Genomic DNA, 10,640 nt, shown 5'->3' on the forward strand with positions numbered 1-10,640 from the left:
AGGTTCAGAGGCAACTTGGTGTACCTTGAAGATAGCAGGAAAAGTAGATAATGTGGTTAAAAGGCATATGGGATACATGCTTTTATTAGTGTTCGCATTTAATACAAGAGGCTGTGAAGGAGCTGCATAAGGTGACAGTTACAGACGACAGGAATAGTGTGATAGTTTTGGAAATGGTTCAAATGAGATTCATCATGAAATTGCTTCAGCTAGAATATTTCAGCTAGGAAGGGAAACTAGATAGGCTGGTGTTGTTCTCCTGATAGGAGAGAAAGGTGAGGGGGCAGGGGACATGATTGAGGTGTATCGAGTTCTGAAGGGCATAAATAAAATATACAGGAAGAAACTTTTCCCTTTAAAGTGTTTCCATGTCTTCCAGAAACCTCTCATGAATCCCAATCAATGAGTTTGAGGTATGTACATTTGGAGCTCATGGATAGAGGACCTTGGACTTCTGGATGTTGGTTGGAGTATAATGTGAGAAAATGTGAAGTTGTTCATTTTGGAAAGGATAACACATGAACAGTATTATTTAAATGGAGAAAAACTGCAAGAAGCTGCAATACCAAAGGACTTGAAGGTACTTGTGCACAAAACACAGCAAGCTAGCAGACAGATGCATCAGGGAATCAGGAAGGCTAATGAAATAGAGGCCCTTATTTCGAGGGGTTTGAAGTATAAGAGAAGGGATGTCTTATTGCAGCTGCATGAGATGCTCATGAGACCACAGCTGCAGTACTGTGAGCTGCTTTGGTCACCTTATTTAAAGAAAGTAATCATTTTGTTGGGGAAAGATCACAGAAGGTTGACCGGGATGATCCCCAGTCTGGAAGGATTGGCTTATGAGCAAAGATTAAATAGTTCGGGACTCTATTCGCTGGTGTTTAGAAGAATGAGGGGCGATTTCATTCAAACATAACAGATTCTTAAGGGATTTGACAGTGTAGATGCTGAGAGAATGTTTTCCCTGATGGGACAGTCTGGGAACAGAGAGCATAGCCTCATAGTAAAGGGGCACCAATTTAAGACTGTGATGAGGGGAAATTGCTTCTTTCAGGTGGTTAAGTTTTTGGGACTGCTTGCAACAGAGAATTGTGGGGCCAGAATCCTAGTGCTTATTTAAGGCTCAGCCTTGGTCAGTAGAGAAGTTGGGAGTTATGTGAAAGGGCAGGAAAGTGAAACCCTTGGTATCATTAGTAGAATGAGAATTAGAACTGGCCATCCAGACGACTGAACAGTGGATCTGCTGACAACAAGAATGGGACCAGGAGTAGGACATTTGGTCCTTTGACATTCCTCTATCATTTATAATGATCACGGCTGATCAATTCCACTCTTGGGGCTTGTATATGAAGAAAGAGGACAACCTTGATGGGCATGTGGTGACACCATTCAGTCCATCTTGCTCATGCTAGCTCCTGCAAAAACAGCTCAGCTAGTCCCTCCCCTGTAACTCTGAAAATATTTTCACTGCATGTAATTAAGTAATTCTTATTTGACAGAAATAATTGAATCTGTCTCAAATACATGCTCCAGCAATGCACGTGAGACCAAGACCTTGAACTCAAAAGTCATTCCTCATAAAGTCAGGTATCCTTATCAATCTCCTTTAAATCAGTGTTCCCCGTGGCTCAGATATAATCAACAACGGGAACAGTTTCTCCCTATCTGCTCTGTCTAGGCCCCTCTTGTTTTCAAATATCTTGATAAAATGTCCTTCCTGAGCTTTTCATTCTTTAGGTCAATCATTCTAGTTTCTTGAATCAATCCTTGTGTCTCTGAATCCAGAGTAAACATGGGAGTCATGATCTGGCTGCATCAGACTCAATGACAGGGTACAAAAACAGAAGTCGCTGGAAATGCTCAACAGGTCTGGCAGCATCTGTGAAAAAAATATATGAGTTAGTTAATGTTTGGGGCCCAGAGATCCTTCCTCAGAACTAACCTGCTGAGCATTGCCAGCAACTTCTATTTCTTGATTTACAGCATCCGCAGCTCTTTTGGTTTTTGGTTATTGCAAGCGTTCATAACAAAGAACAAGAACAGAAATTGCTGGAGAAACACATCGCTTCAGTCAGTATCTGTGAAGATTTTGTTTCGCTTCGCCTCGCCTCACCACCAATTTATTGTTGCTTTTCATTGAATGCAAATAATCCCGAAAGTGTGCGGGCAGGACATTGAGCTACATCGAGCCTCCAAAGAGCATCCCAACTATCGCAGTAGCCTATCAATGAAACGCGACGTGCCCATGGCTGATTCAGAGAGACTAGACTTGATAAAGCTCTAGTTAGGCCCGATTTTGAATACTGTGTCAAATTTTGGGCCCCACACCTCAGGAAGGTCATACTGGCGCTGGAGCGTGTTGAGCGGAGATTCACACAGATGATCCCAGGAATGGTAGGTTTAACGTACGATGAATGGCTGGGGATCCTGGGATTGTATCCAAACGAGTTTAGAAGGTTGAAGGGAGATCTGATAGAAACCTACAAGATAGTACATGGCTTAGAAAGGGTGGATGTTGGGAAGTTGTTTCAGTTAGGCGGGGAGATTCAGACCCCTGGTCACAGCCTTAGAATTAGAGGGGGCAAATTTAAAATGGAAATGAGGAGACATTTCTTCAGCCAGAGAGTGGTGGGCCTGTGGGATTCATTGCCATGGAGTGCAGTGGAGACCGGGACGTTAAATGTCTTCAGGTCAGAGATCAATAAATTCTTGATCTCACAAGGAATCAAGGGCTACGCGGAGACTGCTGGGAAGTGGAGTTGAAATGCCCATCAGCCATGATTAATTGGTGGAATGGATTCAATGGGTCGAATGGCTTTACTTCCACTCCTATGTCTTCTGGTCTTATGGTCTATACTATTCAGCCATAAAGACCGTCACCCCCAACGCCCTGAGCCGAACCCAAGCCGCAGCCTCATCTCTCTCCTGCCACAAGCCTCCTCAACACACACCTCTAAAACCACAATCGCATCCCTTCCCTGACATGCCAACACCCCGAAAACAAAAATCATGCGCATGAGACAGCTGCTATGTCGGCGGGCTGCAAACAATTCAATTAGAACAGACATGATAGCAGCAAGTCTACAGAAAAACATCGACATCTAACCAAAAGGTGCCCATCTCACAAAGGGTGACTGGCCACAAGGGTCAGGACCAAACAGCAAGAACAGAAATTGCCGCAGAAATGCTTTGTTTGTCGGGATCTGTGAAGATTTTGTTTCGCTTCGCCTCGCCTGCCACCAATTTATGGTTTGTATTCATGAGATGGAAATAATCCCGAAAGTGTGTGGGCAGGACATTGAGCTACATCGAGCCTCCAAAGAGCAGCCCACCCACCGCAGTAGCCTATCGATGAAACGCGACGTGCCCATGGCTGATTCAGAGAGACTCCGCGTCCATGTGTCGCCACTGGTGGCAATTTAGAATGGCCAAGCCATCTGACCTGGACGCCTGACGCCTTAGAGCTGTGCGAGGAACCAGGAGCCAGCGCAGGAATAATGCTCAAATCCACGCTCCCTGTCGCCTCACTGTACAATCTTAGCCGGATTTCACAGTGCAACGAGATTGCGCGGCAGCCAACTGAGCCACAGTGCCACCCTTTTGAAATAAAAAGCTGCGGTACATGGCACAACACCACAGGCCCCAGACAGGGCTTGAACCCAAATCCCTGCCGTTGGATGGCAGTGCCTTATCCATTAGGCCCCTGGGGACAGTGGGGAAGCGCCCTTCAATGTGTTTGTTCAAGATGCTGCACATGTGCAAAACCCGACCTTCTGAAGTCGATTTTTCAAGATGCGGTCGGCATTTTAATTTTCAACGCACATTTTTATCCAGTGCCAACACTGTCCCTGCCTCAATATGTTGCAACCCCGTGCCGAGCTACATTCGAAGGCATTCTGCAGCCTTTGCCCCAAAACCCATGAAAACTCATCAGGAACCGTGAGAGCAACACACGGCGTACATAACGTAGTGAGGAAGGATAAGAAAAATGTGACCGATTGCTCTGTTCCAGATCGGTCAGGGAAGCCCGCTGCGTGCAGCTTTGCCCATGTGCCCGTTTCACACAGTTCTTTGATACGTCTGGACTTCTGAGCTCGTCTTCGAAATTCCATTGTTCGTTAAAGACATTCTTCAAATTGCGCACAGACCTCATTACATTGGCACCCAGCTCCATTTCAAGGCCCTCCACATCACTCCGCTGCTACTGCATCCCGCACCGTGGATAGCTCCAACCCACAACACACACAACTTCACTGCCGGCACTCGCCCTGCACACATTTCGGACCCACATCATCTTACCTCAGCACAAACCGTCGCTACTCCCACCGTTCACTCTCTGCTCCACACAAACGTCCCCAGCACAAGCCTCAGCCATCACCACCCCCGCCCAAACTGCCTCATCGCCATCTCCAGCACAACAAGACAGATGTGCATGAACGTGTCGTTTATTGTGTCTGAGTTGAAAAAATGAACAAGCACAATATCGACTCGAGCATCGACATGCATTGAAGCAGCAAGTTAAGAAATCTTTGAACACTTTGAAGCGATCACGGCAAACGAAAAGCGCACATCGTTGGAGAGGCACAGCAAGAGTGGCATCAGAGACTTCGTTTGGAGCTCGACTTCCTTCTGGCCTGTACTTGTGTCAGATCGGAAGCAGATGCTCGTCCTTCCGCTTCATCTGCTGGCACTCGGCCATTTCTGTTGGCAAGGTTGGCAATGAAAAACTGCATGCTGAACTACACGCCTGAGCAGGGACTTGAACCCTGGACCCTCAGATTAAAAGTCTGATGCTCTACCGACTGAGCTACCCAGGCTCACAGCTTCGACTTCTGGTCAGCCTGCTTGCTGGATACATTTTGCTCAAGATTCGACAGAATCGGCTTGGTCCAGCGTCTTCTTCTCGCGCAGCCATTCTAATACACTCCATACTGTAACAACGTTGATGAATTAACAGCAGAAATCATCTTGAATGATTATGATGTGGTAGGTATCACAGACCTGTGGTTGCAGGGGGTTCAGGACTGACAGTTGAACATCCAAGGATTTAGAACTAATGGAAAAGACAGGGAGGTGGGCAGGGGTGGCGGGATGCCTTGTTAGTTAAGAATGAAATCAAATCTATGGCACTGAATGACATAGGGTCAGATGATGTGGAGTCTGTGTGGGTGGAATTGAGGAACCACAAAGGCAAAAAAAAACCATAATGGGAATTATGTACAGACCTCCGAACAGTGGCCAGGACCAGGGGCGCAATATGCACCGGGAAATAGACTGGGCATGCCAGAAAGGCAAGCTCACGGTGATCATGGGGGACTTCAATATGCAGGTGGACTGGGTGAATAACGTTGCCAGTGGATCCAAAGAAAGGGAATTCATGGAATGCTTACAGGATGGCTGTTTCGAACAGCTTATGATGGAGCCCACAAGGGAGCAGTCTATTCTGGACTTAGTGCTATGTCACAAGCCAGACTTCATTAAAGATCTTAAAGTAAGGGAACACTGAGGAGGCAGCAATCATAATATGGTAAAGTTCAGCCTACAGTTTGAAAGAGAGAAGACAAAATCGGATGTCATGGTGTTACAGTTTAATGAAGGTAATTACTGGGGCATGAGAGAGGAACTGACGAAAATCAACTGGAAGCAGAGCCTCGCAGGTAAGACAGTAGAGCAACAATGGCAGGAGTTTCTGGGTGTAATTGAGGACACAGTACAGAGGTTCATCCCAAAGGAAAGAACCATTATCCGTCCGGGATTCGGGGGAGGGGGTTTAGACAGCCATGGCTGACAAAGGAAGTCAGGAAATGTATCAAAGAAAAAGAGACAGCCTATAAAGCGGGCAAGGTCACTGGGAAATCAGACAATTGGGAGGGCTACAAAAACAAACAGAGGATAACAAAGAGAGCAATAAGGAAGGAGAGGATCGAATATGAAGGTAGGCTAGCCAGTAATATTGGAAATGATAGTAAAAGCTTCTTTCACTGCATAAGAAACAAATGAGAGGCAAAAGTAGACATTGGGCTGCTCCAAACTGATGCTGGAAGGCTAGTGATGGGAGATAAGGAAATCGCTGAAGAACTTAATAAGTACTTTGCATCAGTCTTCACAGTGGAAGTCATGAGTAGTATCCCAACAATTAGGGAGAGCCAGGGGGCAGAGTTGAGTATAGTGGGCATTACAAAAGAGAAAGTGCTAGAAAAGCTAAAAGGTCTAAAAATTGATAAATCTGCTGGCCCCGATGGGCTACATCCTAGAGTTCTGAGAGAGGTGTCTGAGGAAATAGTGGAGGCTTTGGTTGTGATCTTTCAAATGTCACTGGAGTCTGGGAAAGTCCCAGATGATTGGAAAATTGCTGTTGTAACCTCCTTGTTTAAGAAAGGATCAAGACAAAAGATGAAAATTATAGGTCGATTTGCCCAACCTCGGTTGTTGGTAAAATTCTAGAATCCATCGTTAAAGATGAGATTTCTAAATTCTTGGAAGTGCAGGGTCAGATTGGAACAAGTCAGCATGGATTTAGTAAGGGGAGGTCGTGCCTGACAAACCTGTTAGAACTCTTTGAAGAGGTAACAAGTAGGTTAGACCAGGGAAACACAGTGGATGTTATCTATCTAGACTTTCAAATGGCCTTTGATAAGGTGCCTCACAAGAGGCTGCTGAGTATGGTGAGGGCCTGTGGTGTTCAAGGTGAGCTACTGGCTTGGATTGAGGATTGGCTGTCTGACAGAAGGCAGAGAGTTGGGATAAAAGGCTTTTTTACGGAATGGCAACCGGTGACAAGTGGTTTCCCCCAGGGTTCAGTGTTGGGGCCGCAGCTGTTCTCTTTATAGCATGGACTATTTTTTAAATGGTGAGAAAATTGATAAAGCCGAACTACATAGGGATCAGGGAGTGTTAGTCCAGGATTCTCTAAATTCTCTAAAGGTTAACTTGCAGGTAGAGTCCGTGATTAAGAAAGCAAACGTAATGTTGTCATTTATCTCAAGAGGGTTGGAATATAAAAGCAGCGATGTGCTTTTGAGACTTGATAAAGCACTAGTTGGGCCCTTTTTTGAAAACTGGGTCCAATTTTGGGCCCCACGCCTCAGGAAGGACATTTTGGCGCTGGCAAGTGTCCAGCGGAGATTCATATAGATGATCCCAGGAATGGTAGGTTTAATGTATGATGAATGGCTGGGGATCCTGGGATTGTAGCCAATCGAGTTTAGAAGGTTGAGGGGAGATCTGATAGAAACTTACAAGATAATGCATGGCTTAGAAAGTGTGGATGCTGGGAAGTTGTTTCCGTTAGGTGGGGAGATTCGGACCCGTGGGCACAGCCTTAGAATTAGAGGGGCTAAATTTAAAACGGAAATGAGGAGACATTTCTTCAGCCAGAGAGTGGTGGGCCTGTGGGATTCATCGCCATGGAGTGCAGTGGAGACCGGGACGTTAAATGTCTTCAGGGCAGAGATCGATAAATTCTTGATCTCACAAGGAATCAAGGGCTGCGCGGACAGTGCAGGGAAGTGGAGTTGAAATGCCCATCAGCCATGATTAATTGGTGGAGTGGACTCGATGGGTCGAATGGCTTTACTTCCACTCCTATGTCTTCTGGTCTTATGGTCTATACTATTCAGCCATAAAGACCGTCATCCCCAACACCCTGAGCCGAACCCAAGCCGCAGCCTCATCTCTCTCCTGCCACAAGCCTCCTCAACACACACCTCTAAAACCACTAACGCATCCCTTCCCTGACATGCCAACACCCCGAAAACAAAATTCATGCGCATGAGACAGCTGCTATGTCGGCGGGCTGCAAACAATTCAATTAGAACAGACATGATAGCAGCAAGTCTACAGAAAAACGTCGACATCTAACCAAAAGGTGCCTATCTCACAAAGGGTGACTGGCCACAAGGGTCAGGACCAAACAGCAAGAACAGAAATTGCCAGAGAAATGCTTTGTTTGTCGGGATCTGTGAAGATTTTGTTTCGCTTCGCCTCGCCTGCCACCAATTTATGGTTTGTATTCATGAGATGGAAATAATCCCGAAAGTGTGTGGGCAGGACATTGAGCTACATCGAGCCTCCAAAGAGCATCCCACCCACCGCAGTAGCCTATCAATGAAACGCGACGTGCCCATGGCTGATTCAGAGAGACTCCGCGTCCATGTGTCGCCACTGGTGGCAATTTAGAATGGTCAAGCCATCTGACCTGGACGCCTGACGCCTTAGAGCTGTGCGAGGAACCAGGAGCCAGCGCAGGAATAATGCTCAAATCCACACTCCCTGTCGCCTCACTGTACAATCTTAGCCGGATTTCACAGTGCAACGAGATTGCGCGGCAGCCAACTGAGCCACAGTGCTACCCTTTAGAAATAAAAAGCTGCGGCACATGGCAGAGCTCATTGCACCCCAGACAGGGCTTGAACCCAAATCCCTGCCGTTGGATGGCAGTGCCTTATCCATTAGGCCCCTGGGGACAGTGGGGAAGCGCCCTTCAATGTGTTTGTTAAAGATGCTGCAGTTGTGCAAAACCCGACCTTCTGAAGTCGATTTTTCAAGATGCGGTCGGCATTTTAATTTTCAACGCACATTTTTATCCAGTGCCAACACTGTCCCTGCCTCAATATGTTGCAACCCCGTGCCGAGCTACATTCGAAGGCATTCTGCAGCCTTTGCCCCAAAACCCATGAAAACTCATCAGGAACCGTGAGAGCAACACACGGCGTACATAACGTAGTGAGGAAGGATAAGAAAAATGTGACCGATTGCTCTGTTCCAGATCAGTCAGGGAAGCCCGCTGCGTGCAGCTTTGCCCATGTGCCCGTTTCACACAGTTCTTTGATACGTCTGGACTTCTGAGCTCCTCTTCGAAATTCCATTGTTCGTTAAAGACATTCTTCAAATTGCGCACAGACCTCATTACATTGGCACCCAGCTCCATTTCAAGGCCCTCCACATCACTCCGATGCTACTGCATCCCGCACCGTGGATAGCTCCAACCCACAACACACACAACTTCACTCCCGGCACTCGCCCTGCACACATTTCGGACCCACATCATCTTACCTCAGCACAAACCGTCGCTACTCCCACCGTTCACTCTCTGCTCCACACAAACGTCCCCAGCACAAGTCTCAGCCATCACCACCCCCGCCCAAACTGCCTCATCGCCATCTCCAGCACAACAAGACAGATGTGCATGAACGTGTCGTTTATTGTGTCTGAGTTGAAAAAATGAACAAGCACAATATCGACTCGAGCATCGACATGCATTGAAGCAGCAAGTTAAGAAATCTTTGAACACTTTGAAGCGATCACGGCAAACGAAAAGCGCACATCGTTGGAGAGGCACAGCAAGAGTGGCATCAGAGACTTCGTTTGGAGCTCGACTTCCTTCTGGCCTGTACTTGTGTCAGATCGGAAGCAGATGCTCGTCCTTCTGCTTCATCTGCTGGCACTCGGCCATTTCTGTTGGCAAGGTTGGCAATGAAAAACTGCATGCTGAACTACACGCCTGAGCAGGGACTTGAACCCTGGACCCTCAGATTAAAAGTCTGATGCTCTACCGACTGAGCTACCCAGGCTCACAGCTTCGACTTCTGGTCAGCCTGCTTGCTGGATACATTTTGCTCAAGATTCGACAGAATCGGCTTGGTCCAGCGTCTTCTTCTCGCGCAGCCATTCTAATACACTCCATACTGTAACAACGTTGATGAATTAACAGCAGAAATCATCTTGAATGATTATGATGTGGTAGGTATCACAGACCTGTGGTTGCAGGGGGTTCAGGACTGACAGTTGAACATCCAAGGATTTAGAACTAATGGAAAAGACAGGGAGGTGGGCAGGGGTGGCGGGATGCCTTGTTAGTTAAGAATGAAATCAAATCTATGGCACTGAATGACATAGGGTCAGATGATGTGGAGTCTGTGTGGGTGGAATTGAGGAACCACAAAGGTAAAAAAAAAACCATAATGGGAGTTATGTACAGACCTCCGAACAGTGACCAGGACCAGGGGCGCAATATGCACCGGGAAATAGACTGGGCATGCCAGAAAGGCAAGCTCACGGTGATCATGGGGGACTTCAATATGCAGGTGGACTGGGTGAATAACGTTGCCAGTGGATCCAAAGAAAGGGAATTCATGGAATGCTTACAGGATGGCTGTTTCGAACAGCTTATGATGGAGCCCACAAGAGAGCAGTCTATTCTGGACTTAGTGCTATGTCACAAGCCAGACTTCATTAAAGATCTTAAAGTAAGGGAACACTGAGGAGGCAGCAATCATAATATGGTAAAGTTCAGCCTACAGTTTGAAAGAGAGAAGACAAAATCGGATGTCATGGTGTTACAGTTTAATGAAGGTAATTACTGGGGCATGAGAGAGGAACTGACGAAAATCAACTGGAAGCAGAGCCTCGCAGGTAAGACAGTAGAGCAACAATGGCAGGAGTTTCTGGGTGTAATTGAGGACACAGTACAGAGGTTCATCCCAAAGAAAAGAACCATTATCCGTCCGGGATTCGGGGGAGGGGGTTTAGACAGCCATGGCTGACAAAGGAAGTCAGGAAATGTATCAAAGAAAAAGAGACAGCCTATAAAGCGGGCAAGGTCACTGGGAAATCAGACAATTGGGAGGGCTACAAAA

At 46.8% G+C, this 10,640-nt stretch overlaps 2 non-coding genes across 2 annotated transcripts; both read right to left on the minus strand.

Moving 5' to 3' along the window:
- Positions 1 to 4,747: 4,747 nt before the first annotated feature.
- trnak-uuu (transfer RNA lysine (anticodon UUU)) lies at positions 4,748 to 4,820 on the minus strand. The gene has a single exon. It is a non-coding gene; the product is annotated as a tRNA-Lys (tRNA).
- Positions 4,821 to 9,502: 4,682 nt separating this feature from the next.
- Positions 9,503 to 9,575, minus strand: trnak-uuu (transfer RNA lysine (anticodon UUU)). The gene has a single exon. It is a non-coding gene; the product is annotated as a tRNA-Lys (tRNA).
- Positions 9,576 to 10,640: the final 1,065 nt, after the last annotated feature.

This window comes from Stegostoma tigrinum (assembly GCF_030684315.1).
Source record: "Stegostoma tigrinum isolate sSteTig4 chromosome 30 unlocalized genomic scaffold, sSteTig4.hap1 SUPER_30_unloc_1, whole genome shotgun sequence".
Lineage (NCBI taxonomy): Eukaryota > Metazoa > Chordata > Chondrichthyes > Orectolobiformes > Stegostomatidae > Stegostoma > Stegostoma tigrinum.